We start from the raw sequence: 27784 nt of genomic DNA on the forward strand, positions 1-27784 counted from the left end.
CCAAGGGCACATATAACCAATGACAGACATAATCAAAGGACACACATAACCCAAGGGCACATATAACCAATGACAGACATAATCAAAGGACACACATAATCCAAGGGCACATATAACCAATGACAGACATAATCAAAGGACACACATAACCCAAGGGCACATATAACCAATGACAGACGTAATCAAAGAACACACATAACCCAAGGGCACATATAACCAAAGGACAGACATAATCAAAGGACACACATAACCCAAGGACGCATAACCAAGGAACGGAGAACAAAAGGACACAGAGAATGTAAAAAATCCTACGAGAAAATTGTAAAAAAAATATTTAAAAAGTTTTTAAAATTCCTCACAAAATCTAAAAGATTCGTCGTATTATAATCGAAATTAATTAAAGCAAACCATATCTACAGGAACCGATTTATTCATTATCTTTTTTTCTTTTATTTTAAGTATTTCTCTTTTTTTTTCTTTCAAATTGTGTGTATTTTCCTGAACTTACATACATTTTACGGTAGATCTACACAACTACGCATGCTTTGTATATTGATAGTAAGTGTTTATTATGCAAAGAAGGAGACTTCATAAGTTTGAACAACTAGTGTCTAATCCTCTACGTCTCTTTGAGCAAATAGAATAGTTATTATCTAAAACAAGTTTTGGTTCAGTATTGTATAGTGGTGAGTTACAATTCTTAGTTCATTATAACATGATGGTGGGTTACAATTCTTGGTTCATAAGAGTATAATGGTGGATTACAATTCTTGGTTCATAACAGTATAATGGTGGATTACAATTCTTGGTTCATCAAAGTATGAGGATGGATTACAATGTGTATGATGGTTGGTTTCAATGTTTGGTCCATAAGAGAATTACGATGGATTACAATGTTTGATTCATTAGTGTATGATGGTGGGTAACAATTTTTAGTTCATTAGAGTATTATGGTTGTTATAATGTTTAATCCATTAGTGTATGATGATGGGTTACAGTTCTTGGTCCATTTGAGTATTATTGTGGGTTACAAATTTTGGTTCGTTAGTGTATGATGATGGGTTAGAATGTTTTGGTTCATTAGTGAATAATGGTGGGTTACAATGTTTGGTTCATTAGTGAATAATGGTGGGTTACAATGTTTGGTTCATTAGAGTATGGGATACAATTCTTGGATCATTAGAGTTTGATGGTAGGTTACAACTGTGTGTAACAACTTTTGGTTCATTAGTGTATAATGGTATGTTACAAGTTTTAGTTCATAAGTGTATAATTTTGAATTACAATTGTTGGTTCATTAGTGTATAATGGTGTTTTAGAATTTCTTGTTCATTAGTGTATAATGTTGGATTACAATTTATGGCTCATGGGGTCAGTGGTATATAATTAATGGTAAGTTATAGCCACAAATTTGGTTTGTGTTACGAGTTATCTACACGGTATTGTAATTGTTGCCTTTGGAATATAGTATCAGGCGGACGAACACATTTTAATTGATTTTTCCTTTTCATTTGTTCGTCTTCAATTTGAAATGTTTGAATGGATTCTTGAAATCATTTTATTATCTATGTATATTTTTTAATTTCGAACTTCGTTAACGATACTACTTCACGAAATCTAACGGTAATATAAAGTTGTTTTCAAACAGATTACAAATGGAATATGAAGATTTATGATTTTTCGAAACGTAAATATCTTCAAAAAATATGTTATCATTTTAAATCGCACTTATTCTTTTTTTACACAATTTCTATAGACAACTAATAAGAGTTGATGAAAAATTATAGACTATGAGGAGACATCCAATGATATAAATTTTACTGAAAATGTCATGTACTTAAAAAAACAAGTGTTATGGACACTTGGATTCAGTGCTTAAAATTATTGTTTATTGAATTATCCCATTGATAAAATGTCATTATGATCACGTTGATGAGTATAACCAGAACTGATTTAAAATAAATCACGACAGTATCACAGTTTGTTTACCCACATCGTTAATCTTTAGAGTTGTAATTGCTGTAATGTTGTCAGCCGTTATTTCCCTGTGTCATGTCACTATGAGTTAGATTCTCATGTACACACAGGTTCGTTTAAACATGCTGTTTTCTGCCTTAATATCATATATATGAATAAAAGGAGTCAAAGAAAGCCCTTCAACACAACATGCCAGTTAAATAAAGACATACGAGGGTAAAACCACCATTGTTTTCCACTAAATTCTTTGTTATTGGAAAATTTGAAACGTAACTTAAAAACTTAAATCCAAATAGTAATAAATATTTGCCGAAACAACATGAGTTTGGAAGTCGCAAGCTAAATATATCATCCTTACCAAACTCTGATGTTCTCCTTCTTTCTTAAATTATGATCTTCATAGAGTTAATAATATCTTATATGATCCATCTTGCCGCTATGGTGTGTATCGTAAAGATCTGCATCATTTCTATTTTGAACGTATATTATATTCAGAAAAGCGAAGTCAGCTTTTTAAAAATCTAAGTTGGCTGTCCATTAAATATATAATTATAAACCTCGGGTAGTTGTCTACTTACTCAGAATCGAAATGATAATAGCTTTAAACACGTGTTTGAGTTTATTAGAGGTTCGAAGAGATTGGTTCATTGGTGTATAATGTTGGGTTACAATTCTTGGTTTTATCAGTGTATGATTGTGGGTTACAATATTTGGTTCATTAGTGTGGTGGGTTTCTACTCTTGGTTCTTAAAAGTCAATGTTGGAATATAATATTTGGTTCATTGGTATATGCATGTAAATGTAGGTAACAATTGTTGGTTCATTAGTGTATAATGGTGGGTTACGATTCTTGGTTTATTACAGTATTATGGTGGATTACAATGTTTTGTTCATTACTGTATACATTGAATTGTGGGTTACAACTTTTGGTTTATTAGAGTATCATGATGGGTTACAATTTTCGGTTTATTAGTTTTTAATGGTGGATTACAATTATTTTGTTTCATTAGTGCATAATTGTGAGTTACAAATTTTGGTTCCTTAGTGTATAATTGTTGGTAACAATTCTTTGATCTTTATTGTACAATGGTGAATTACAATTTCTTTGTTCAGTATAGTATCACTGTGAATTACATAATGTTTGATAACAATTGTTGTATACATGTAACTGTGGATTATAACTTTTGGTTCATTAGTGTATAATGGTGTGTTACAATTTTTAGTTCATAAGTGTATAATTCTGGATTACAATTTTTGGTTCATTAGTGTATAATGGTGTTTTAGAATTTCTTGTTCATTAGTGTATAATGTTGGATTACAATTTTTGGCTCATGGGGTCAGTGGTGTATAATTAATGGTAAGTTATAGCCACAAATTTGGTTTGTGTTACGAGTTATCTACACGGTATTGTAATTGTTGCCTTTGGAATTTCGTATCAGGTGGACGAACACATTTAAATTGATGTTTTCCTTTTCATTTGTTCGTCTTTAAGTTGAAATGTTTGAATGGATTCTTGAAATCATTTTATTATTTATGTATATTTTTTAATTCCGAACTTTGTTAACGGTACTACTTCACGAAATCTAACGGTAATATAAAGTTGTTTTCAAACAGATTACAAATGGAATATGAAGATTTATGATTTTTCAAAACGTAAATATCTTCAAGAAATATGCTATCATTTTAAATCGCACTTATTCTTCTTTTACACAATTTCTATAGACAACTAATAAGAGTTGAGGAAATTTATAGACTATGAGGAGACATCCAATGATATAAATTTTACTGAAAATGTCATGTACTTAAAAAAACAAGTGTTATGGACACTTGGATTCAGTGCTTAAAATTATTGTTTATGACCTATCCCATTGATAAAATGTCATTATGATCACGTTGATGAGTATAACCAGAACTGATTTAAAATAAATCACGACAGTATCACAGTTTGTTTACCCACATCGTTAATCTTTATAGTTGTAATTGCTGTAATGTTGTCAGCCGTTATTTCCCTGTGTCATGTCACTATGAGTTAGATTCTCATGTACACACAGGTTCGTTTAAACATGCTGTTTTCTGCCTTAATATCATATATATGAATAAAAGGAGTCAAAGACAGCTCTTCAACACAACATGCCAATTAAATAAAGACATACGAGGGTAAAACCACCATTGTTTTCCCCTAAATTCTTTGTTATTGAAAAATTTGAAACGTAACTAAAAAACTTAAATCCCAATAGTAATAAATATTTGCCGAAACAACATGAGTTTGGAAGTCGCAAGCTAAATATATCATCCTTACCAAACTCTGATGTTCTCCTTCTTTCTTAAATTATGATCTTCATAGAGTTAATAATATCTTATATGATCCATCTTGCCGCTATGGTGTGTATCGTAAAGATCTGCATCATTTCTATTTTGAACGTATATTATATTCAGAAAAGCGAAGTCAGCTTTTTAAAAATCTAAGTTGGCTGTCCATTAAATATATAATTATAAACCTCGGGTAGTTGTCTACTTACTCAGAATCGAAATGATAATAGCTTTAAACACGTGTTTGAGTTTATTAGAGGTTCGAAGAGATTGGGTTATTGGTGTATAATGTTGGGTTACAATTCTTGGTTTTATCAGTGTATGATTGTGGGTTACAATATTTGGTTCATTAGTGTGGTGGATTACTACTCTTGGTTCTTAAAAGTCAATGTTGGAATATAATATTTGGTTCATTGGTGTATGCATGTAAATGTAGGTAACAATTGTTGGTTCATTAGTGTATAATGGTGGGTAACGATTCTTGGTTTATTACAGTATTATGGTGGATTACAATGTTTTGTTCATTACTGTATACATTGAATTGTGGGTTACAATTTTTGGTTCATTAGAGTATCATGATGGGTTACAATTTTCGGTTTATTAGTTTATAATGGTGGATTACAATTATTTTGTTTCATTAGTGCATAATTGTGAGTTACAAATTTTGGTTCCTTAGTGTATAATTGTTGGTAACAGTTCTTTGATCTTTAGTGTACAATGGTGAATTACAATTTCTTTGTTCAGTATAGTATCACTGTGAATTACATAATGTTTGATAACAATTGTTGTATAAATGTAACTGTGGATTACAACTTTTGGTTCATTAGTGTATAATGGTGTGTTACAATTTTTAGTTCATAAGTGTATAATTCTGGATTACAATTTTTGGTTCATCAGTGTATAATGGTGTTTTAGAATTTCTTGTTCATTAGTGTATAATGTTGGATTACAATTTATGGCTCATGGGGTCAGTGGTGTATAATTAATGGTAAGTTATAGCCATAAATTTGGTTTGTGTTACGAGTTATCTACACGGTATTGTGATTGTTGCATTTGGAATTTCGTATCAGGCGGACGAACACATTTAAATTGATTTTTTCCTTTTCATTTGTTCGTCTTCAAGTTGAAATGGTTGAATGGATTCTTGAAATCATTTTATTATTTATGTATATTTTATAATTCCGAACTTCGTTAACGGTACTACTTCACGAAATCTAACAGTAATATAAAGTTGTTTTCAAACAGATTACAAATGGAATATGAAGATTTATGATTTTTCGAAACGTAAATATCTTCAAGAAATATGCTATCATTTTAAATCGCACTTATTCTTCTTTTAAACAATTTCTATAGACAACTAATAAAAGGTGATGAAAAATTGTAGACTATGAGGAGACTTCCAATGATATAAATTTTACTGGAAATGTCATGTACGTAAAAAACAAGTGTTATGGACACTTGGATTCAGTGCTTAAAATAATTGTTTATTGAATTATCCCATTGATAAAATGTCATTATGATCACGTTGATGAGTATAACCAGAACTGATTTAAAATAAATCACGACAGTATCACAATTTGTTTACCCACATCGTTAATCTTTAGAGTTGTAATTGCTGTAATGTTGACAGCCGTTATTTCCCTGTGTCATGTCACTATGAGTTAGATTCTCATGTACACACAGATTCGTTTAAACATGCTATTTTTCTGCTATAATATCATATATATGAATAAAAGGAGTCAAAGACAGCACTTCAACACAACATGCCAATTAAATTAAGACATACGAGGGTAAAACCGCCATTGTTTTCCCCTAAATTCTTTGTTATTGGAAAATTTGAAACGTAACTAAAAAACTTCAATCTGCATACAATGGGCAGATGTTATAAATTCCTCTTACCTTTTCCTTGCTAACTGAAAGAAGCAAAAAAACAAAAACAAACAGCACAAGGAACATGGATAAAATGTTATCAGCTTTTTGAATGTTATCTCTAGGCTGATGAAGATAGATTTGTCTGTTGCTTGTTGTAGTTCACAGTGTTATATCGATAATTTAGAAATAAAGAATGCATTGAAATATTTGTTCATGTCAAAATAGCAAACCGCTGTATTAGACACAAGTTAGTAAGTCAAACCTTACAATAGATTAATTGCTTAATGTTCTCCCTGATCCATGTATATTAGGGACCTGGGGTCTTTTGATATAAGATCCAACAAAGGCAAGAGTAGTATACCGCTGTTCGAAATTCATAAATCGATTGAGAAAAAAACAAATCCGGGTTACCAACTAAAACTGAGGGAAACACATCAAATATAAGAGGAGAACTACGACATAACAGAAACGAACTATAATATAAACAATGGCCATTTTCCTGACTTGGTACAGAACATTTTAAGAAAAAAAAAAAAAAGAAAAAAAAAAGACCTTTGACCTTCAGATTGAGGTCAGAGTCAAATTTCACGTTCTAGATTTTGACTTTTGCTATAACTTCATACTGGTACATGATAAAGCCATAAAGTCCTTTGCATTATGCTGGACGACAGGTGGCCTTTCATACAAACCGGAAATGACATGTACACCAGAAGTAGCGATTTACCTCCCTTGTTGCAAATAAGAGTATATTGAAACCATGAACCTTTTTTGAATCAATGTTATAAAAACTATAGTTTGACACTTAAAGGGGTCATTTTGTACACAGGAAGCATCCAAATATCTCTCTTATTTCAACAGGAATTGCATACAAATCAAATATTTTTGGAATCAGTGGAAAGTTAGCTATCAGATGACAACGGAAGTGATTATTCTTAGCAAGAAATAGCCGATCATCTCCTTATCTTTTTTAAAGAAAAAAACTACAAGCTATATAATTTAGGAATCTGTGTATGTTAAGTTATCTGCTAACACATTTGTTTTTTTATGAAGGTTACTTTTTTGTATTCAAAAAGAGTTTTTTTTCTCATAAAACTCCGTATAAAGAACGATACATAGCTGGATCATTAAGATGTTCGACTAAACATCTTTCTAAAGTGATGACTACTATTCTTTCTACAGTAAAAGATGGCCTTCAAAAATATAGTGATGAGATATATTCAACCAGTGGTGTCAATCAGATGTGGATTCTCAAAAATTGCTAAATCGTAGATCACAATCTCTGCAATTTTGCATCAACATTAAGGCCTTTGATTTTTCTACGTTTTACACTACTATTCCCCATGCTCAATTGAAAGATCATCTTCACCATCTCATTAAACAGAGCTTTTTCTATAAAAATGGGAATCGTAGATACAAATTTCTTGTTTTGGGTTATAATAATTCTTATTTTGTGAAGAACCACACTGATTTTATCAGAAAATACAGTGAAGATGATATTATCAAAATGCTGGACTTTTTGATAGACAATATATTTGTTGAGTGGAGGATTGATATTTCAATAGACAGTCGGTATTCCAATGGGTACTAATTGTGCACCCCTTCTGGCCGACTTGTTTTTGTACTCGTATGAAGCAGAAATCATTCAGAACCTTCTAAAAAACAAAAAGAAAAAGCACCTTGCAAAAGTCTATAATTTTACTTTCAGATATATTGATGATGTCCTATCACTGAATAACCCATATTTCAGTCAGTACATGCATCTCATATATCCCAGTGAACTTCAAATTAAGGATACTACTGATACAAGAAGGACTGCTTCATACCTTGATGTTTAACTCAATATTGACACAGATGGACGACTTCACACTAAAATCTATGACAAACGTGATCAACTTCCCAATTATCAATTTCCCATTTCTCAGCAGTAACATATCCTCTGCTCCGTCATATGGTGTTTACATATCTCAATTGATACGTTATACTCGTGCATGTTCACACTATACTGACTTCATATACAGGAGTGTGCTCCTTACGCAGAAACTGCTCCAACAGAGTTGTAACAAGGAAAGATTAAAAATGACACTCTGTAAATTTTATGGACACCATCACGAATTGGTTGATCTATACGATGTGTCTGTGTCTAAACTAACTAATGGTATTTTTACCACGTCTTAGATTGTGGTTTTAAATCTATGTCGTCTGTCTGCTAAGTAACGAACGTGAAACATACCGACAGCGATATTAGTTGCATCGAAGGGCCGGCATATTTTCTCTGCATTCATTATCCGTCGAAGTTCCTTCAAAGTTAAAGCGATATCATATGTAACAAAAGGGTTACCATATTTACTCTTCTTCCGTCATAGAATTTCGAAGTCAAAATAATATCAGGTGTATAGAAGGGCTGGCATATCTGCTATACGTACGGCATCCGTCATAATGCCTTTAAGGCAAAGTGATATCAGGTTTATCAAAGCTCTAGTATATCTGCTATGCAAACATCACCCGTCATAGTGCCTTCAAGTCAAGGTGATATCATGTGTACCAAATATCATCTTCTATGCATACGACATCCGTCAAAGTACCTCCAAGTCAAAGTGATATCATGTGTATCGAAGGGCTATGCATATCTGTTATACCAACTCATTTGGTATTCAAGAGCTTGTAGCTGCTACTCAGACTTTATAAAGCGTCTCGAGTGTCTGAGCAGAAAGTTGATGAACCAGGGTTATGTTAAAGAACGTCTCGTCCTTTTTCTAAAAGGAAGATACCAAGACCTTGTTGATAAATATTCCATTTCAACTTCACAAATAACACATGATAGTCTTAAAGTATAGATTCTAGGTACTGACGTTGTTTATCATCTTAATTACCTTTAATTTGTCTTTGTAAATTTTCAACCCTAATTGTATAGTCCATTCTTGGTAATATCCTTTTGGCTTGGCTCGGTACTTATACATCCCGAAACTGTGTTATTGTGCTATGGTCATTTTTTGCATTCTTGTCTTTCATTTTTGCTTATGTGCTTCGTCTATATGCCATTTTGTTTTTCTTTGTTGACATAGGTGTTTGTTTTTATAAGGATTAAGCTTATAGCACAATGTTGACTGCTGTACCCTTATTTTTGACATTTTTATTGATTATGTCTGTTTGTTGTGTTCACACATTGTTGTCAATATAATGGAATTTTATGCGACTGTCATACAAGTAAGAGTTTAGCTAGCTATAAAACCAGGTTGAAAACACCAATTTCTACTAAGGAAATGCCTGTACCAAGTTAGGAATATAACAGTTGATTTCCATTCGTTTGATGTGTTTGAGCTTTTGATTTTGCCATTTTATAATGGACTTTCCTTTTGAATTTTCCTTGGGGTTCGATATTTTTGTTGTTTTACTATATACATGCGTCACCCGTTACGGTACCTTCAAGTCGATGTCATATCCGATCTATCAGAGACACTACCATATCTTTTCTGTAAATGTCATTATTCATAGAGGCTTTTAAGTCAAAGTGATATCAGGTGTATTGAAGGACTAGTGTATTTGCTCTGCACATATGTCATCCATTACAATGCCTTAAGTCAAAGTGATATCAGGTGTATTGAAGGACGAGTATATTTGCTCTGCACATGTCATCCGTAACAATGCCTGTAAGTCAAAGTGATATCAGGTGTATTGAAGGACTAGTATATTTGATCTGCACATATGTCATCCATTTCAATGCCTTTAAGTCAAAGTGATATCAGGTGAATTGAAGGGCGAGTATATTTGCTCTGCACATGTCATCACAAAGCCTTTTGGTCAAAGTGATATCAGATGTATTAAAGGGCGAGTATATTTGCTCTGCACATGTCATCCGTAACAATGCCTTTAAGTCAAAGTGATATCAGGTGTATTGAAGGACGAGCAAATTTGCTCTGCACATGTCATCACAATGCCTTCAAGTCAAAGTGATATCAGGTGAATTGAAGGGCGAGTATATTTGCTCTGCACATGTCATCACAAAGCCTTTAAGTCAAAGTGATATCAGATGTATTAAAGGGCGAGTATATTTGCTCTGCACATGTCATCCGTAACAATGCCTTTAAGTCAAAGTGATATCAGGTATAATGAAGGACGAGTAAATTTGCTCTGCACATGTCATCACAATGCCTTTAAGTCAAAGTGATATCAGGTGAATTGAAGGGCGAGTATATTTGCTCTGCACATGTCATCACAAAGCCTTTAAGTCAAAGTGATATCAGATGTATTAAAGGGCGAGTATATTTGCTCTGCACATGTCATCCGTAACAATGCCTTTAAGTCAAAGTGATATCAGGTATAATGAAGGACGAGTATATTTGCTCTGCACATGTCATCACAAAGCCTTTAAGTCAAAGTGATATCAGGTGTATTGAAGGACTAGTATATTTGCTCTGCACATATGTCATCCATTGCAATGCCTTTAAGTCAAAGTGATATCAGATGTATTGAAGGACGAGTATATTTGCTCTGCACATGTCATCACAATGCCTTTAAGTCAAAGTGATATCAGATGTATTGAAGGGCTAGTATATTTGCTCTGCACATGTCATCACAATGCCTTTAAGTCAAAGTGATATCAGATGTATTGAAGGGCTAGTATATTTGCTCTGCACATGTCATCACAATGTCTTTTAGTGAACGTGATATCAGATGTATTGAAGGACGAGTATATTTGCTCTGCACATGTCATCACAATAGATATAAGAAGATGTGGTATGAGTGCCAATGAGACAACTCTCCATCCAAGTCAAAATTTATAAAAGTAAACCATTATAGGTCAAAGTACGGTTTTCAACACGGAACCTTGGCTCACACCGAACAGCAAGCTATAAAGGGCCCAAAAAAATACTAGTGTAAAACCATTCAAACGGGAAAACCAACGGCCTAATCTATATAAAAAACGAGAAACGAGAAACACTTATGAACCACATCAACAAACGACAACTAATGAACATCAGATTCCTGACTTAGGACAGTGCCTTTTAGTCAAAGTGATATCATGTGTATTGAAGGGCTAGTATATAAGGTTCTAGTATGAAATCATATGCATCGATAAAGATGATGCGTGTATGGGGAACGATAGGTTGACAATATTCTCGAGCACTGGCACATATCAGTGTTTCTGGTGAAGAGTTCATATTGCCAATGTATGGTTGGTTTATCTTTGTCTATGATATTAATGGAAAAATCAAATTCGCTTCACCCTTTCTTCTCTTTCTTTGTTAGATTGTAGTTTTTTGACATCAGGAATTTTTTGACATCAAACATCAAAAAATGCATACAATGGGCAGATGTTATAAAGTCCTCTTACCTTTTCCTTACTAACTGAAAGAAGCAAAAAAAAAAAAGAAAACAAACAGCACAAGGAATATGGATGAAACGTTATCAGCTTTTTGAATTTTATCCCTAGGCTGATGAAGACAGATTTGTCTGTTGCTTATTGTAGTTCACAGTGTTATATCGATAATTTAGAAATAAAGAATGCATTGAAAATATTTGTTCATGTCAATAGCAAACCGCTGTAATAGTCACAAGTTAGTAAGTCAAACCTTACAATAGATTAATTGCTTAATTTTCTCCCTGATATATATAAAAAAACAAAAAAACAAAAAAAACAAAGTAACATCAATTATGTATTAGATATTCTTGATTTAAGGTTTGTGGCAGATATTGCTTCTAATATATTGGAGACTTTTCTAGGTACATTCCCAGCTGTAAGTGATTCATACACGTAAGGAAATTCCTCTAGCGTTATTCGAAGCATGTGTTGTATATAAATTACTCTACACTGGTATATTTATCGTTGTAAAAACTAGAAATATTTACAAATTTTTATATGTTTCTTGTTAAAAACCATTGATTTAAATTAGTCCGAGGTACAAAAATCTAGGTTGTCGTTCATTTTTCACTAAACTCGTATGTTTAATTTCACAGCTAAGGTAAGTTGCATAGTTTTCACATTTGCATACTGCCTTTCGAATACCTTTGATAATTTTTGCTGTTTTTTACAGTGTAAGTTCTTAAATTTATAATAATGACATTACATGTATGCTTCGTTATAATACGTCATTTTAATTGGCTAACAACAATCTCGCGTCATTCTGAAATTAACATTCATTTCAAAATGAACACGATCTTCCAGTATAAAGTGCACAGGTAAATAAATAAAAACTTGATAGAAATCGTGTTTTCATGATCCAAGCGAAAAAATGTAATTATTTAGTATTGAATCCTTCTTTTAGTAATTTTATAGGGTTGTAAAAGCGTTGACCGTTCGCACATTTTTAGAATGAAGCACATCCGCGCTTCATAAAAAATGTACTTCGGTCAACGCTTTAACAATAAATTTACAAAAAGAAGCATTCAATTCTTAAGTAAAGTTTACTGACATAAAAATGTAACTTAAAATCTAAAGATGGTCTCAAAACATTAATACAAATTTGTTTTTTTTACAATTATCGGATACTACAATTATTTACTACACCTATTTGTATGTGCTAATGTATTAATAAAGTAAACATTATAACGAAAAGAAGACTTATAGTTCTGTCAAAGGCAACTTATTAGATAAATATTGTACGTTTAATGAATTTTTAGGCTAACTGAAAACGTTAAACGTTTGAAGAAAAAAAAAACAAATGCGAGCAAAATGTAGTTTATTATTTATTTATGCGTTTCTCTGTTCTGAGTGTTCTTGCGTTTGTTTGTACTGTATTCCTGTCACGTAGTGTTGTCATTTTAGCGATATTTTTTAACATTGCCATATAAGCGGGAGGTTTGGTTAGCCATAAAACCAGGTTCAACCAACCATTTTTTTCTTAAAATGTCCTATACCAAGTCAGGAATATGGCAGTTGTTATCAAATAGTCCGTTTCTATGTATGTTGGCGTTTGTTTTTGTTGCACTTCAGTGTTTCTGTTGTTCCGTTGTTTTCCTCTTTTAGTTGATGTTTTTCCCTCAGTTTTTTTTTGTAACCCGGATTGTTTTATCTCAATTGATTTATGAATTTTGAACAGGGTATACTACTGTTGCCTTTATTTATTACTATTGATAAACATTAAGAGATCACATGGTAGAATTGGTAACGCTGCATATATGTACACGTACGGTGTGCAAAATTTGTTCTAAGATTTAAAGAAATCCTGACAGATTCGATGTTGTTTTTTTAACAAAACTGTCCACTGTATCAAAAGACTTCAAACATCATATGCTAATATTTTACACCATTATGCCATTACATGTAATTATATATCCTGTATTTGTCCCGCTTTTCCAACAGAATAAGGCAAAAAAAGCAGATAGGCCCACTCCTAAATGACCTTTCTTCAACCATAGTACCACGGTGTTTCTAATAAATAAATATCCTTCTATTGATAATTTCATTTTATCAACATATTCAAGATAAAATAACATTGTGTTCCTCTTCTATTTATTTCATCATCATGATATTTATAGACTTATATTACTATATTTTGTTATAATAATCATTGAATTGCTATTACAGTAAAGAATAGATGAAAATATTCGTACAATGTTGAGGAAGAAACAAAGCTTTTGAATTAAAAATTAATCTTGATTCTATTTTGGAAATCTTAAGACAGATTTGATTTTGTTGTCTAAGACATATCCTAGTTCTATGATATTAGTGCTATTAGGTCTATATGACCTGTATGACCATAACTAAGGGACGACACTTTCGAAAACCCGGACATAGAACTACAAGTAAATCAAAATATTTGATGTTTGAATATTTTTTTCTGCGGAAAATATAATGCTTTCTTATTTATCCCATTTAAGCTTACGTTACCCTTTGTTAAAAACGAACAATAAGTGGTAAGCAGAAATTCTTTTTACGTTTTAATAAAATAAGATTGAAGAATCTGATCATTTTAATCGGTAGCTTTCGCACTAATGAGGTTTAAACTCTTTATATGATAAAGCAATAAAGCAACAAATTTTAAATTACTTTTCCACAGCTTTTATTACCCAGAAATACCACTGATTTGCAATTCAAATTCTGTTCATTGCGAAATACAATACTTAATTGATTAAAACAAAAATTTCAGGGACAAAGAATTTTACAAGATATCTTTACATGACCATTTGCTTTGAAATAAAACTGGTCTTAGTCTTTGCAGAGTTGATCAGTGCAACTATGACGTTCTGTCTGGAATTTCAGAAAGCGCTATCTTGTACATGTCATGGAAATTAGTGTCGACAATGTGGTAATATTTCGATTATTGAAACGGTGATAAGAGAAAGAACATGTCTATGTTGCAACAAGACAATTTACGCCTAAATAATAAAAATACAGTGATGCACAAGCATTTCAAAATCAATTTTCTTGTCAAACTCTTCCTATCCTTTATTGGTTGTCACAATCAGACGGAAATGTTGAGATAAATTGTACCAGTAAGTTCAATTACTCTTCATAACATATTTTTACCATTAGATGTTCAACAAAAATAGTACGGGGAATATCAGACATATATATTTGAACTAATGATGACCATATACCAAACCAAATCATAACCAAGAGAAAAATCTTTTATTTATTTGTTTTTTTACATAGCAGCCAACGTCATAGTTATATGTACATAATTCAACTATCGCTAATACATTTCTGGGTTCTACCACTGCATCGAATGCGGTACGACATTTCTCCTCTCGAGACACTTAAATTTTCAAAATGAAAACGTGCGACTTGCCGAGCTTTTTAAATATTACAAATTTAACTGTACAGCTCTGGTGTATTAACTTTGTCAAATATATTGTCAACTTGATAATGTATAGCTCTGGTGTATTAACTTTGTCAGATATATTGTTAACTTGATAGTGTATAGCTCTGGCGTATTAACTTTGTCAGATACATTGTCATCTTGATAGTGTATAGCTCTGGCGTATTGACTTTGTCAGATACATTGTCATCTTGATAGTGTATAGCTCTGGCGTATTGACTTTGTCAGATAAATTGTCATCTTGATAGTGTATAGCTCTGGCTTATTGACTTTGTTAGATATATTGTTAACTTAATAGTGAATAGCTCTGGCGTATTGACTTTTTCAGATAAATTGTCAACTTGATAGTGAATAGCTCTGGTGTATTAACTTTGTAAGATATATTTTCAACTTGATAAAGTACAGCTCTGGCGTATTGACTTTGTCAGATATATTGCTAACTTAATAATGTACAGCTCTGGCGTATTAACGTTGTCAGATATATTTAAACTCCTGATAATGTATAGCTCTGGTGTATTATTTTGTCAGATATATTGTCAACTTGATGATGTATAGCTTTGGTATATTAACAAGTCAGATATATTGTCAACTTGATAAAGTACAGCTCCGGTGTATTAACTTTGTCAGATATATTTTCAACTTGATAATGTATAGCTCTGGCGTATTGACTTTGTCAGATATATTGCTAACTTAATAAGGTACAGCTCTGGCGTATTAACGTTGTCAGATATATTGTAAACTCCTGATAATGTATAGCTTTGGTGTATTATTTTGTCAGATATATTGTCAACTTGATAATGTATAGCTTTGGTATATTAACAAGTCAGATATATTGTCAACTTGATAAAGTACAGCTCCGGTGTATTAACTTTGTCAGATATATTTTCAATTTGATAATGTATAGCTCTGGCGTATTTGTAACAAAAAATTTGTTCCGGCGTGACATTTGTTCCGCCGGATTAAACTTCATAGGAAATATGTCCACCGGACTTTATATCACAGAAAATATGTTCCAGCACTGAAAAATTTGTTCCGGAACTAATTTTATGACCAAATGTGAAATAAGTTCCGGAACAAAAATCATAGCTCCATGAATTTTGTTCCAATTAATATTAAGAGTTTTAAAAAGTTAAATAAGTTCCTATGATATTTGTATTAAACGAACGTTTACATATTTCATAGAAATCAATGAATAAGTTCCGCTCAAACCTATTTTCACAGAAAATAAGTACCTTTGCAACAAATTGCAACCGAAACATTTTCTTGTTACATTTAAATTATAATGCAAGCTGAGTGCTGTACTGAGTGGTATTGCATGGAATACATTTGCAATTGAAGGCATGACTGTAACTAAAGGATGAAGATAAGAAATAAAAGCGATGGTAATGTATCATAATTTGTATTTATGTTTTATGTGGTATTCCTCCTTGGTTTTTGTTAACTGTCATGGCCCCGTATTCTAGTCATACATGTACTTAGGTCATAGCACAGTTTCAAAAGAGTGTGTCTTTTGTTTCTACATGTCTTTTGATATAACTGATCAGTCACTTTGTCCTTTTCAATTAAGTACATATGTTCATCTTTAACTATCATTTTTTTCTGAATGATTGATTTTTCTTATTCTACTCTATTCTGGCTGAAAAGTGTCATTTTGATATTTTTTACGGAGTATATAATTAAACATTTGCTATACTCCACAGGATCCGAATTGGATGATATACACTTTTAACTTTTTTTATTATTGATATAATACTTATTTTTATAATGCACTTGAATGATAACTTTAAACTCACTGATGACAAATGCTCAGTATATAAGATAACTTGTTTAACCAGTGGAACATATTTCACAGTCAAGAAACTTATTTCACCATGTGAGGAACAAATCTCACAAACCCAGAACTTATTTCACCAGAAAGAAAAAGTTCTCCCAGATCATATTTCCTGTGATATTAGTTCCACTGGAACTTTTTTCACAGGAACAAATTTTGGCTCACATATTGACTTTGTCAGATATATTCCTAACTTAATAATGTACAGCTCCGGTGTATTAACTTTGTCAGATATATTGTCAACTTGATAATGTATAGCTCTGGCGTATTGACTTTGTCAGATATATTGCTAACTTAACAATGTACAGCTCCGGTGTATTAACTTTGTCAGATATATTGTTAACTTGATAATGTATGGCTCTGGGGTTTTAACTTTGTCAGATATATTGTCAACTTAATGTTTCAAGATATTTTGTTAAAATCTCCTTTACCTTACCATTACAATGTATGATAAGACAAATAAAACAATTAACAACTTTGTACAATACAATGTTGGAAAGAATGAAAAAGAGGGGATAAGAGACCGAGAGAGATGTTCCTTCCTAAAATTAGAATATTTTCTTTAGATATTATTTTACATGTACACATACGTCAGGTTTACTGCATACAGTTCCCATTCCCATATCCCACACGACGTAGAAGTGTCAACGTATATTTGTTCCGCCTAAAAGAATTTCCACTGGAAACTTTGTTATAAACAATGTCATAATATCTGTTCCTGTTGGAACAAATATTCTATACCATTTATTCCGTTAGGAACATATAATGTAATATTTATTACAGTGGAAATAATATTCCAGAATATTTTTTCCATTTGGAACTAATATTATGAAGGAACTTCTATTACGTGACAAAATAAGGATCAACACTAGGTAGCTGCGGTTATTGTTAAAAATTAAAGACAATTATATCATTAAATAGATATTGGTCTTACATGTGAACACCTTTTTGAATAGTTAATGCCTGCCACACAGTGTCTAATACCTAGCTGTGGTAATGTCACTATCGATCGTGTTGCAGTTACCATTGCTGCACGCATCACTGCCCATAGCACAACACATGCTCCGAGACCAGTCATCATTGCGAAATGTCTTAAAAAGGTTAATGACATGAAATATCAACAGCAGGCAGTAGTAGAATATTGACATAATTTTAATCACGATGATCCGATTATGTTGAAGCAACAAAACTCTCCGTGAAAATATAGTTCAACTGCTAAAATGCTGTGATGATCAGCTATGGAAGGACGTGACACAATCAGCAGGTGTAGCCTCACTTACGAAACTCATGTCTATCTGATTGAAATACAGACACTGTGCTCGCTTTGATTCAAGGATCTGACAAATATCCGTTCTACCTTTTGATTTAACGATCTTATGGAATCCTCTGGTTTCGTAATAATATTATGATACACACCTTCAAAAATTTCATTGGTTGATGTTATAATTACCTAAACAGAAAGTAAACCGGAGTGATGTGAGATCCTTGAAAGCAAAGCGTGGAAACAGGACCGGTATTCTAATTAGTTTGACAAAGTATAAGCTGCAATTAAAAAACTCGCGAACAGGACAAGATGGTGACCAGATAAGAGTTACACTCCACAAAAAGCGCTAAGACCGGTGCGTAGTTTACGTGGACAAGCTAGCCAGTCTTTGAACATTCTTAATACAGTTTCCTTGTTGTACTTCAGATGTAAACTCTACTGACATTCTTCTATGTAATGTATTTGTGCGTGACATTTCTGACCCTGATGTGTATGTAACAACGTATTAGATTTTAACGAAAGAAATCCATGTATTACTGAAAAATTATTACACCAGGGTTTTCGATATCACAAACTAGTCAAAACATTTACTAAATTTTATCATCGGTACAAGGACATCATTCGTAAATATAAATCAACATGCAGACATCTTATACGTTCAGGCATTTCACATCCAATCTTTTATGGTAATATTCTTTAGTCGGCATTCACCTTAAAAGCTAACCAAACCTTTAAACAGACTTATTAAGAAGGGATATAGTTACGATAGTGTTGTCAGGTCATTAAAGATGGCATACTTTGGTTTTAATATTGATTCACTTATAGGGTCTTTGCATCGGAAATAAACACATTTATTCTAAAACCAGTTGTTGGCATGATACTGGTTATGTTCTTCTCGTATATTTTATGATGGTATGTTACTAACCCCTAACGGGAGGGATTGTGCTTGATATTCATATGATGAAGACATAATCTTCAATCAGTTTAATTGAGGTCTGGAGCTGGCATGTCAGTAACTATTAGTAGTCCTTTGTTAATTTATGTATCATTGTCATTTTGCTTAGTTTCTTTTGTTACCTATTCTGACATTAGACTCGGACTTCTTTTGAACTGAGTTTTACTGTGCGTATTGCTATGTGTTTGTTTTTCTACATTGGCTAGAGGTATAGGGGAAGGTTGAGATCTCACAAAACATGCTTAACCCCGTAGCATTTTTGCCTTTGTTAGTCTTGTATGATTTTTAATTTTAGTTCATTTATGTATTTCGGAGTTTAGTATGGCGTCCAGTATCACTGAACTAGTACACATTTTTGTTAAGGGGCCAGTTGAAGCACTCCTCCGGGTGCGAGATTTTCTCGCTGTGTTGAAGACCCACTGGTGGCCTTCGGCTGTTTTCTGCTCTTTGGTCGGGTTGTTGTCTTTTTGACACATTCCCCATTTCCCTTCTCAATTTTATGATATATTCTGCCAACAATAAAGGTATCACAATCTATAGCGCCACTATACCCAACATTTCTAGCAAAGGCCATCAAGGTCGACATGTTTAAACGAGACAAATGAAGTTACTGACATTTCCAATAAATTATTTATTTGCAAAGAAGCTTGCATTGCTCGCGGTGTAATCCCCAACATTGGTGAAATCCACGTAACACAACAGACGGCGTATTTATACAGCGAATCCACAAAATAATCCCGACAAAGTTAGAAGCTTTAGCAGTATAACGACCAACAGTAACGGCTCATGGCAGCTTTAACCCCCACTTCTTACGACGAAGTTACCATATCAAACATTGGAATCCAACATTACAAAATCATTCAAATTCAAACTGTTACACAAGATTTTGTGATGAAATTGTTGCTGACATACTAAATAAAACTGTGGGTGTAGAAAAAACCTCATCAAAGTTATTAGGCTTATATTTTTTAAAGCCAGTTAACCGTAGTTAACTTGAGCAGTCAATACATCAACTAATTTCTACCGGACGGAAAAAGTTCATTCAGTGTCACCATTTTTACTGAGTATTTCCAGCGGGTAGAGCTTCACAATTCGACGGTTGGTAATTACTGTGTCAGTCTTCATAACAGCGGATCGAATGAGTCCATCTTTTCTACGAACTAAATCTTGTACAACTGCTAATTTTGTATTGTTTGGTCGTTTCTTCCAGATTTACGATGGAATTCCCGGAGTGACGTCAGATATTCGTGTTTCCATCTTGATCGGAAGTGGTTAATAAGTTCGTTTTGTCTCTGTAGATTTTTATTCAGTTTAACGTGCAAATCTTCAGATGTAACACTGTCAATATTCTATTGCGATCGGATGTTAAGTCGGCGACCATATAACAGGTGCGCTGGCGTCAGCAGCGCAGGATCTTTAATGTCAGTGGTAATATAAGTTATCGGACGATTGTTTAGAATTCCATCGATTTCGATTTCTATTGTATTTAACATTTCCGTAGTGACACAAGACTTTCCTAGTATTGCTTTAATTGACTTTTTCGTGAGTCCAATTAGGCGTTCCCAGAAGCCTCCAAACCACGATGCTATGTTAGGTATGAATTTACATTCAGTTCCATTATCGGCAAGTTTTTCTTGGATACGGTTCGTCGGTTCGATCTTGTTATCTTTTCGGTGGCTGCCTTGAAGGTTGTTGCATTATCGGACAACATAATCATTGGAACAGATCTTCTGGCAACAAATCTTTTAAATGCAAGTATGAAAGACTCCTCGGTTAAATCTGTGACTATCTCCAAATGTATAGCTCGTGTAGCGGCGCATGTGAATAAACAAATATATGTTTTGTTTAGTTCGCTGTGATTTCCTTTTGTGTACAAAGCTCCTGTAAAATTAACACCGGTTACTGAAAAAGGATAATCGTAGTTGACTCGGTCTTTAGGCAGCGGTGGCGGATCGGGTGCGCTAAAAGGCATTCCTGATATTTTGATGCATTGAACGCATTTACGAATTTGTAATTTTACACACTGCCTTATTCGGGGTATCCAATATTTCTGTTGAATATAAGCAATTGCACTGTTAAGTCCGGCATGTAATGTCTTGGTGCGTGCATCAATGACGAGTAAAACTGTGATGGGTTGGCAATAGCAACGGATATTTTGTATCCTCCTGGACAGAGGCGTTTTGTATTCTCCCGGTACATCGTAGTAATCCATTTTTGTCTTAATATAATTCAAGTTTCGAACAAGTGGCACTTTTTTCTGTGAAGATGAATTCAAGCTAGCAATTTCATCCTTAAATGTTTCCTGTGGTACGGCTCCTATTAGAACGCTTTATATCGCTCCTCAACACTGATAAATCCGATTTGCCGTACGTTCTGTATAAAAAGCAAGACGTATGCTGTTACTCTTATTGCTATTTCTAATGAACTGTATCATTGTATATTTATAAATGGAATTGTTTGTGTTGAAGAATTTATACTTTCATCGACTGTATATTCATCACTAATAATTATCATCGTGCTGCAGTCTTCTGTTTTCTTCGTTCATGTCGACCAATCTTCACGGTTTGAAATCCATTGTTGACCGATCATCCATAATTTGTTCTGATTAAGAGGTTTAGCGTTTCCGCGAGCAAAGTAATCAGCTGGATTATCATCTGTTGGGCAGTAATTCCATTCAGCATTTTCTGTTAATTTTCTTATTTTTTTAAGTCGATTTGCTACGAACGGTAACAAGTCTTTTGACGATTTAATCCAACTCAGAACAATTTGACTATCGCTCCACATATACACATGATCTGTTGTTATGATTTTAAGAAGATGCTTGGCTAATCTGGATACGATAAGCGCGCCCATAAGTTCTAAACGTGGTAGTGAAATCGGTTTTACGGATGCTAATCTGTTTTTTGCCATGACGATGACTGATGAATTTACTGTCACTAAGTTAGCACAAACTCCGTATGCTAACTGACTGGCGTTCATGAAAATATGTAGCGACGTTTTCTCGTTAATAACTCCTTCCGTTAACATTCGTGGAAATACTATTTTGGTAGCCTCCTCGATAACATGCCATATACTTTTCAATTCGTCGGACAAACATTCATCCCAATCCAATTTGCCTTCCTTAGAGTCTGCATAAACAGCTAAGCTTTCACCGTTATTGGTGTGATTAATCCTAGGGGGTTGAAAATTCTAGACGATGTGCGCAAAACCTCACGCTTTGTTACCAATTTGTCTTTTTCCATAAAATCAATCTGTTGAAATCTCAGATCGTCGGATTCCCTTTCCCATCTCATGCCTAAAATTTTGACTATGGCGTCATTGTCGCCGATCTTGTCTCGTCCATTGACGTTCTGTAATTCTGTACTATTAGAATTTCAACACCGTAGGTTGAATCCTGCCTCTGACAATAATTTTCTTGACTGCGTGTAGAAGTTCCAAAGTGATTGTTCATCTGTAAAACTGGTCAAGACGTTATCCACGTATACATTTCTCTGTAATTCTGTTGATGTAGTTGACGGATTGTCTCTAAAATGTTTCATTTGCGTTGCGCTTAACATAAATGGCGAATAAGTTGCGCCGAAAAGTACAACCTTAAACCGGTAAGTAATCAAACGGCTTTCTATGGGTTTCTCTAACCAATAAAATCGTATGACATCTCTGTCATTAACATCTAATTCAATATGCAAAAATGCTTTTTCAATATCCGCTGTAACTGCATATTTAAACATTCTAAACCGTACTAATATCTCCGTCAAATCAGTCATAATTGGTGGATATGTTGCTAAACAATCGTTAAGACAAGGGGTACTGTCGTTCGCACTACAGCTACAGTTTTATACTATACGTATCGAGGTGGTGGCTGAATCCTTTTGTACGGGATGATGAGAAATATAGTGAACTTTGTTTGTGTATTTAACTCCATCAGATACCTTTTCAATGAATCCCCTTTGTTCTTGATCTGTAATTATCTCACCATGATTTCGGAACATCTCGGGATCCTTCTTCCGGCGACGAATGACGCTTTCCGATCTGCGTTTTGCGATGTCGGTAGCTCTGGCGCATTCTCTCTCCATGGCAATTTCGTGATATACCTATCATTTTCCTTCGTAATTGAGGTTTGTAATTTTCTGGATCATTTTGTTCTTTAGCGTCAATTCCCAACGATTCAAGCTTCTGTTTGTGACATACTAGTATATTCATCACTGAGAAAGATGCATTACTGGTTCTTGTAGGGACCGAACCGGAAAGTAGATATCCAATTTTTCGAACTAACAGTGGTTTGGGGCCGTTTCCACGTACAATTTTGTCTTGAACTGTTTCCCTGTAAAAATCACCTCCAATTGATAAAGATATCTAAAATTGTCCTCCTTCCATCACTGGTTGTGCTAATTGTAGACCGCGTAAATATGGAAAATTCTGCGTCATTCTTATGTTGTGACTTTCAAGTGGTGCAGTAATGGTTGGTACAATTAAAACTTTAATAGGAATTAATTCTTCTTCTGTGGACTTTTGATTTAATTGTTGTTTCATCAAGATTTGTGTAGTGTTTCAAAATGTAGCTATACTCAAAGTTTCAGATCCCTCTTTTTTAATATCCAATTTTGCTGCAAGTTCTTCGGTAATAAATTAGCGTCAATGAGTATGCATTTATACATGTATTGTGGACTGAATGCGGTTTTCAATAAAACAGTGGACCTTTCTTCATTAGCAGTATAAAACATAGAAGTTTCTGTGTCTACTTTATTTTGAGGTTGTTGAGCTTCAATAGGATGTTTATTTTAGCATGAATTATTTTTTCATAGTGACGAGTGATGCTTCCGATGGCAAACCTCACATATATTCTTGGATTTGCAATCGGCTACTTTGTGTTACCTAAACAATTGAAGCATAACATCTCTTCTTTTATAATGGCGACTCTTTTATCGTGATATATGACCTCTTTACATTCGTTTGGCCAGTAGTTTCCGTCACAATATGTGCACTGTTTCTTCCGATTTGAGTTTATTGATTTATCTGTTGTGTTTTAGGACGGGTTTTATCTGTATTTACTCATTAAACGCCTTTTATGAAATTTGCGCTAAGTGTAGCGGTTGAATACTTGTGTGTATAATCCCCGTATCCGGAATCTTGAATAGAAATCTCTTTGCATATTACGTTTCTAAGTGATTGAATATTCCAGCTGTCGCTCCCGTTTTTGCGTGTAATATTTTTCCTTACTTCAGGCGGTAACTTCCAAAGAATCACAGGTATCAATAGAGATTCTTACATATCCTGACATTGTCCGAGAGACTCTAGACCCCGTATGTATGCTTCTGATTTATCGTGAAATTTTCCCAAACATTCTAAAGTATCATGCGGTGCGGGTATATCAAGAAGGGCTCTCATATATGCATTTATGATTTTGTGTGATTGGCCATAGCAGTTTCTCAATAATTTAATTGCTTTATGATAGTTTGGATTTGTCATGTTCAATCCTGAAATTACGTTTGCAGCATCAAATTATAGCAATGAGTTCAAATACGAAAATTTCTAAATGTCCCTTAATGTGTGATTGTGATAAATCGTGGTTTCGTATGAATCCCAGAAATATTGCCATTCTAAAATGTCTCCGCTAAAATTGGGAAGCTATAACTTTGGTAGGCGATGGTTATTATTTGAAGTCGAACTTGATTGTGATAATTCCCGATTTTATGTGTAAATGGGTTTGAATACGGTACAAACTCTGGGGCGTCGGAATCTAGTATTGAAGATGTGGTTTGTGCTGCGGGTTTCAAGAACCTTTTGAATTTTCAAATTTTACCCTCTAATGCTAGATAATACTCATCAGTTTCAAGTATCTGGTCTGTAATATCCTCGGAATCGACTGTATTTAGTATCTGTTCATCTATATATTGTGGCTAGCGTTTTCTTTTTCTTGTCAACTACTTCGAGCAATGTTGATATTTCCTACGTGTCTCTTTGCGAATCTGCGATGGCGTCCTCCGGTTTTTTAAAAACTTTTGTCACCGCTGCTCTGTTCCCCGCTCTCAAAGATTTTAATCGGCTGATGACCATCCTCTCTGTTTGTCACGGCACCAATGTAGATAAATGGGTTGCATTGTGTATTGTTAATCGTAATCGTAAGCTTGGTTAAGGCGTAATAGATAAAATACATCTGTCATTACATCTTTCAATTCAAAAATAACATAATCATGATCACAATAATGCAACGTCACAAAGATAGCGGCCGCACCGCAAAAAGGTACGTTTAACATTAGCGCAATTCTTAACAACTGGTTTCGCTTTGTAAGACCAGTGACATGGGAGAGAGTCCTTACCCCTACAATAAAATGTGACATTGCGAATGAACGTCTTAACCTAATTGAATCTAATATGCAAGAATTTCGCCATGAATTTTCTCCACAGCTGCGGGAATAATTTCAATTCCGTGAACACTTCTGCACTATTGATGATGTTATACTATACAAGAATATAATAATCATACATCCTAGTCTCCGATTGGAAGTTTTATCTGCATTACGCGCAGCCCTCCAAGATGTAACCTCCATGTTTCTAAAGTCATTAGTCTTCTGGCCAGGTATTACTCCTCAACACTTAGAGCAGGATGTAACTATTTTATCGGATGCCATCCTCTAACCCAAGTACCCCACTTACACCTCTGATGCACCTGGACTAACAGTTTTAATGTGTATTTTCTGGTTTGTTTTAGAACAAACGAATCTGTTACCTCGTCATAGTTGGTCGATACTCAAATTGGCCAATCGTTGACAGATTATCAAATGGTGCAGCCTTTGACGCTCATTGGAAACTTTTGGAATTCATGAAGAGCTAGCAGATGATCTTACGATGGAACTAAATTTAATGCCACGGTTACCAGAAAAGATTGGGCGTACAACATCGTCATTTTAAGTGTCTCATTGTCAGAGCAATTTCAGAGCAAAAAAATGAAGTTAACTCCGTTAAACTTTTCATTGCAGAATACACGGGTTTTATTAGTGACCTGGGTGAATTTTAACGGGCAATGCTCCTGTACAAGAAGTAAGGTTCCAACTCTCTCAAGCAAAGTTGATCGTAGATTATTTTGCTTTTATATAAGGTCATTTTTTACATATATAGATTCTCGCGTTTCTATGTTTTTATACATCATTGGCTTTCGAATTTGAGCGTTTCTGTTCAATGTAGATCAAGAAAAGCGCTTTGGTCAAACGAAATTTGTTATGTGTTATTTTCATTTACATTTTATTCACCCGACACACACACGAAACTTTCACTTTAAACGTACATCTTTGAAGATACTTTCCTCACAATACAAAGGAAATTTATATCTGTCAAGATGAGTGAAACAATCAGGACAATACAGGATGACATGTTTATGAAAAAATGTACCAACAACATCAAGCACTGACACAAATGAATTTTTGAATCCAACTTTGGATAAATTATCGAAACTCCGAAAACTCCTCTTCTGCAACTGGAAAGTCTTAAATATTGTCATACATGTCCTCTATGGGTCGTTTTCGTAGTGGGTTAACTATCACACAGAGTACTATTGTTAAGTAATTACTGATTCGATATAACAATGATTCGTACTACATCAAGTTTTACCACTCTTGGTGGACTATCAAACACATAGCTTCCATTGAACCAGAGGTCATTGATTTAGTATTGGCATCATTTTCACTACTAATGGGTCGTTTCCGCTTTTATATCTGTCATCGAGGGTACCATCGCCAATAGTCGATGAATCTGTATTTACTTTGCCAAAGGGTCGAACCTCTGTTGGATGACTATCAGTTATCGAGGGTACTATTGCTCTAATACTCAGTGATTTGCTATAGACATGGATTTAGATACCAATGGACCGTGTCTGTTAAGATACAAATAGCGACATCGTCACTGTTTCGAAGTTTGGCTGCTAAATAGGATTTGGATTCATATTATGATATTTATGTTACCATTCATTACATCGCTGTAGAATAAATATGTTAATGTACACTACGTTTTTCGTGTTGTTTCATTTAGATAAGGATCGTAGAAATTTCAAACGGGAAGACAAATGACGTTTAGAATTCCATCTTATACAAACGATAATTCATTTAAAGATAAACACTTTATTTGATTTGTCAACGATACACGCTAACTGGAAAGTCGATATTCCGTAAACAAGGTAAGTTTCAAATTATTACTTTGTTCAACTAAACAGAGCATTTTAATTTTAAATATGCGATATAATGCATGGATACGCGTTTGTACGCAATTTTTGCTGCACAATTTGGACGCTTCAGGTTTTAAGGCTATCAAAGGTGTTTGCAAACTTGCGAGCGTACCTGATGAAATATGTAAAATCTAGTATCAATCATCATTCTGTCAAATGTGATCGGTACTTCCAGAATCAATCCGTGATCATCGTGTGATAAATATGTAATACCAATTATTATAAAACAGCATATTTCCTATCAATCCCCATTGAATATCAAGATTCTCGAAGTTGAAAACAGGATGTGTCATAAAGTCTTAAGGGAGCAATAAAAAAACAATGTCTAAGAAAGAAAGAAGATAGCATGCCCCAAAAATAAACAAATAAACATACAACAAGCAAGAAAAACAACACACAGAAAACAAAAGACGAAGCAACGCGAACAGCACTAAACACTGGGGGTAACTCTGGAACGGATTGTAGTCCCTTCTCCACTACAAGTATCCACCTTGTTACTCATAACAGGTAAAAATTCGATTTAACATTCGGTGGTGTCATAAATAAAAAGAGAAAGAAGGGAATTGGACTAGGACAGATGGAACACATCCATGGTCATCAG

The sequence above is a fragment of the Mytilus californianus genome, unplaced genomic scaffold, assembly GCF_021869535.1.
Source record: "Mytilus californianus isolate M0D057914Y unplaced genomic scaffold, xbMytCali1.0.p SCAF_1, whole genome shotgun sequence".
Classification (NCBI taxonomy): Eukaryota; Metazoa; Mollusca; class Bivalvia; order Mytilida; family Mytilidae; genus Mytilus; species Mytilus californianus.